General features: G+C 53.4%; 1 pseudogene; it reads right to left on the bottom strand.

The window, feature by feature from the left end:
- LOC122817605 overlaps positions 1–444 on the bottom strand; it is a 4,078-nt pseudogene extending 3,634 nt beyond the window's left edge.
- Positions 445–4,997: the final 4,553 nt, after the last annotated feature.

The following is a 4,997-nucleotide window of genomic DNA, read 5'->3' as shown; positions in this document are numbered from 1 at the left end:
CAGACCCCACCCATTTACTCTAACCAGATTCACTACCACATGAATTCTCTCTTCAAAGTTCTTTTCAACTTTCCTTTATGGTACTTGTCCGCTATCAGTCTCTTGCTGGTATTTAGCCAAAGAAGGAGTTTACCACCTGCTTTGGGCTGCATTCACAAACAACCTGACTCTTGGAAGACCTGATCCTGACATGCCAGGGACTGCTACCAGGCGCACACCATCGGTAGGCTGAGCCTCAATAACAAGGGCTTGAGCCCTCTGGGTGGCACCAGAGAGACGGACTTCCCTACGCCACATTTCCCTGCACTCATCGCACTGGCAGGGTTTCTTTGCTAGGCTCTTCCACCTTCACTTGCCATTACTGAGGTAATCCTGGTTAGTTTCTTTTCCTCTGCTTAGTAATATGCTTAAATTCGGAGTGTCACCATGTCTGAACTGAGGGCACGTTCTGAGCGTGGTCATAAGTGATGGGGGGCATGCCAGCAGTGGCCTGGGGATGGACAGATGCCTGTCCTCCCCTGGCCCATGCACTCGGTCCCCACCACCGCCACCGGACTTCAGGTGGCAGAGGATGGCAAACATGGTCCTGGCACGTGGGAACCAGGTGGTTGTTGAGCTACACCCTAGGAGGTCAGCCTGGTGGTGGTACCATCAACAGCCTCCAGGGGGGGTATGCTGGATGCGTGCCTACTCCCTCCCATCCTTGGATGGGCTTCCCAGCTCAGGGTGACGGGGGTCTCCTCTTCTCCATCTACATCTCTCCCTGGGGTGATGGAGGCCCTGCGGCAGGCTTCCTTGACTCCTCAGTTGCACCCTCGATGGGGCTGGACACCCAAGGGGGGAGATGGAAGGCATGACGACCCTCAGACAGGCATATTCCCGGAAGTAACCCAGGTCCACAAAGTGCATTCGAATTGTCAATCAGTGTTCCCTACAATTCACATTAGTTCTTACAGTTAGCTGAGTTCTTCATCGACACATGAGCCGAGTGATCCACAAGTTCTCTTCTCAGTTCCCGGGGGCACATCTGCTCGTGTGGTGTCGCTCCAGTCATCACAAGCATGTGATGTTTCATGGGAATCATCACAGGTGCCTGGACCAGGGTTACTGGCCACGGAACAGCAGAGAGTCCAATGCCGACCTTCCGAGTCTTCAAACTGATGCCCCGTGAGGAGCAGAGCATCCTCCACAGGTACCCACAACTGCCGTCAAGGTGAAAGGACACTGGTATATGACCCCCATTGGTGGCCCTGTGTGGCCAGAGGGGAGGCTTTGTGTCCTCCCCCTCCCGAATGGGGAGCCGGTCACCTCCGGTGTCCAAGGTGGACCATACCACCAGGCCGGGCACTCCCTCTGTGGCTGTCCCCTCAGGCATGGCGGAGGAGAGCTCATGCCTCCCACCATGCTCTTGAGACCCCTTCCCTCTCAATGCCAGGAGGTGAGGGTGTACGGACACCACCCCTCCTCCTCTCACTCCTTCCTTGCTCTCTCCCTCCCCCAGGAGTCACGGCCTCTGCCCCACCAGCCTCCACCGGGGCATGCAGATAGAGAGGAGCAGGAGTGAGAGACGGAGAGGATTGAGCTAGCAGAGCAAGGAGTGGCCCTGGTACCCGGGGACGGCACCATCTCAGGACCCTCAGCATTAATGATCTTTTAACAGGTTCAGCTATGGAAACCTTGTTACCACTTCTACTTCCTCTAGACAGTCAAGTTTGATCATCCTCTTGGTGCACCGCCAGAGCTGTGACTGACTCCAGCAAGGCCGATCTGAGGGCCTTACTAAACCATCCAATTGGTAGTAGTGACGGGTGGTGTATACCAAGGCCAGGGACTTAATCAACACAAGCTTATGACCCACACTTACTGGGAATTCCTCGTTCATGGGAAATAATTGCAATCTCCAGTCCCTATGATGAATGGGGTTCAGGAGATTACTCGGACCAGTCGTACAAGAGTGGACGCATGCTGACCCATTCCTTGTAGCACGCATGCAGCCCCAGACATCTAAGGACATCATAGGCCTGTTATTGCTCAATCTCGTGTGGCTGAAAGCCACTTGTCCGTCTAAGACATTGGAGACGACTGCACGGGGCCATATAACTAGTTAGCATGGTGGAGTCTTGTTCATTATTGGAATTAACCAGACAAATTGCTCCACCAACTAAGAACACCCATGCACCACCACCCACAGAATCAAGGAACAGCTGTCAATCTGTCAATCCTTTCCATGTCCGGTTGGGTGAGGTTTCTGTGTTGAGTCAAATTAAGCCACAACCTTCACTCCTAGTGGTGATCTTCCATCAATTCCTTTAAGTTTCAACTTTGCAACCATAATCCTCCCAGAACCCAAAGACTTTGGTTTCCTGGAAGCTTCCCGGTGGGTCATGGGAATAATACCACCAGATCGCTAGTCAGCATAGTTTATGGTCGGAAGTATGATGGTATCTGATTGCCTTTGAACCTCTGAATTTTGTTCTTGATTAATAAAAACATTCTTGGCAAATACTTTTGCTTTCATTCATCTTGCACCGGTCCAAGAATTTCACCTCTAGCGGCACAATATGAATGTCCCTAGCCATCCCTCTTAATCATGGCCCCAGTTCCAAAAACCAACAAAATAGAACCAGAGTCCTATTCCATTATTCCTAGCTGAAGTACTCAGGTGATTGACCTGCTTTGAACACTCTAATTCTTTCAAAATAAATACTGTGGAGCCCAGAGACACTCAGTTAAGAGCATCGATGGAGTACCGAGTGGCAGGGGCTGGGACAGGGGGTAGCTCACCTCATGGTGGACCATCAGCCCAATCCCAAGATCCAACTACAAGGATTTAGACTGCAGCAACTTTAATATACACTGTTGGAGCTAAAATTACCAAGGCTTCTGGCACCAGACTTGCCCTCCAATAGATCCTCGTTAAAGGATGTAAAGTGTACTCATTCCAATTACAGGGCCTAGAAAGAGTCCTGTATTGTTATTTTTCATCACTACCTCCCCGAGTTGGAAGTGGGTAATTTGCATGCCTGCTGCCTTCCTTGGATGTGGTAGCCATTTCCCAGACTCCCTATCCAGAATCAAACCCTGATTCCCATTACCCCTGGTCACCATGGTAGGCACAGATAGTACTATCGAAAGTTGATAAGTTGTCACCACCACGAGGACATGCGATCAGCCTGAGTTTATCTAGAGTCACCAAAGCTGTCGGGCTGAGACCCGGATTGGTTTTGGTCTGATAAATGTATGCATCCCTGGAGGTCAGCGCTCATCAGCATGTATTAGCTCTGGAATTACCACAGTTATCCAAGTAACGGTGGAGCAATCAAAAGAACCATTACTGATTTAATGAACTATTTGCAGTTTCACTGTCATGTCCGTGTACACTGAGACTTGCATGGCTTAATCTTTGAGACAAGCATATGCTGCTGGCAGGATTAACCAGATAAGAGCTCCTCGGTGGGCAGGAGGAGAGAAGGGGCCAGAGCTCGCACCTCTGCCAATGGGAGGGGTCCCTCTCCCGATGGATGGGGCACCTTGGGTGCTGGTTGTGGACTGGCGACTGCAACCCCAGAGGGCCATTGGCTGGTGCAGAGTGCAGCAGGGCTCAGAGTCAGAGAGAGAGAGAGAGAGGGAGAGAGCTTCAGCCACTCCTGCACTTGGGGGCACCCACCTGAGTGGAGCAGCCTGGTGCATGACAGGGCCCCTTCACCTTGGCCCAGGCTCATTGATCTTGCCTCGACTTCACCAATGAGGGGTGCAGAATGGTCCATGCCCCCCACCCGCGCCTCGCTCCCAGAGTGGAGAAGCTTGAGCCGCAAGTCATCAGTGGGAGTCGATCAGCCCATTTGATCAATGGATGGTGGGGAAAGGTGCCTCGACCCCAAGCAGACACCTGGCAGGATATTCTCCTCGGGGCTGGGATCCAGACTCGCACTCCTGATGGGATGCCCCATTGTCCCTTAACTCCTGAAGGCTGCCAAATCATGCCAGATTGTGCGTGCCTGGTGGACGATCAGAAGTCATACCCACAGGGAACAACCACCCTCACAGAACTCCTTTCGGTCACAAAGGGCCAGATCCAGTCTCATGAGTACTTCCAAGTCCCCCTCCTTTCCAGTCCAGTGCAATTCTTGCATCTTTGCAATTTTTTGAGAACACCTTTGGGAACGGGGTGAAGTTGGATGCCTCTGCCTGGCCAGGAGCTATCCAGGCCCTGCAGCCCTCCAAGCAGCACTCCCTTGAGGAATTCCATCAAGGCCTACCCCAGCGGGCCTCCCTTTTCACACTACAGAGAGACCTCCTTCCCCGGCCGCAGCACCAGCCTTACCTCGGGGGAACCTCACCTCCTCCCTGTCCCCTGAAGGCTGCCAAATTGTGCCATGTCACCCATGCCCTCAGACCCTCTCAAGGGAGCCTCTCCAATCCTAGCTGGCCCAGTGGAACTCCCCTCGGCTGCTGAGGGACAGCTCCACTCTCATCAGGGCTTCCGAGTCCCCCTCCATTCCGGTCCAGAGCACTACAGTCCCCATCTTCCGCATATCTCCTGAAGGCTGCCAAATCGTGCAATGTCCCCATGCCCTCGGGGGCCTCTCAGGAGCTTCCCTCTGATCCTGGCCAGCCCCATGGAACTCCCCTCAGCTGCCGAGGGGCAGGTCTGCTCTCATTGGGACTTCTGAGTGCCCCTCCTTTCCGATCCAGAGCACCACGGTCCACACATCCCCAAAGCTGCCAAATCATGCAGTGTCCCCGTGCCCTTGGGGGCCTCTTGGGGGTTTCCCCTCCAATTGCTGCCAGGCCCATGGAACTCCCCTCAGCTGCTGAGGTTCAGGTCCACTCTCATTCAGACTTCCGAGTCACCTCTCCTTTCCAGTCCAGAGCACCACAGTCCCCATCTCCCACATATCTTCTGAAGGCACCAAATCATGTAGTGTCTCCATGCCCTCTGGGCCTCTCTTTCCCCACCGATCCTGGCCAGCCTCATGGAACTTCCCTTGGTCACT

Source organism: Protopterus annectens, chromosome 1.part1 (assembly GCF_019279795.1).
Source record: "Protopterus annectens isolate FY-2018-M chromosome 1.part1, PAN1.0, whole genome shotgun sequence".
Taxonomy (NCBI): domain Eukaryota; kingdom Metazoa; phylum Chordata; order Ceratodontiformes; family Protopteridae; genus Protopterus; species Protopterus annectens.
This window is presented reverse-complemented; position numbering and strand designations above follow the sequence as displayed.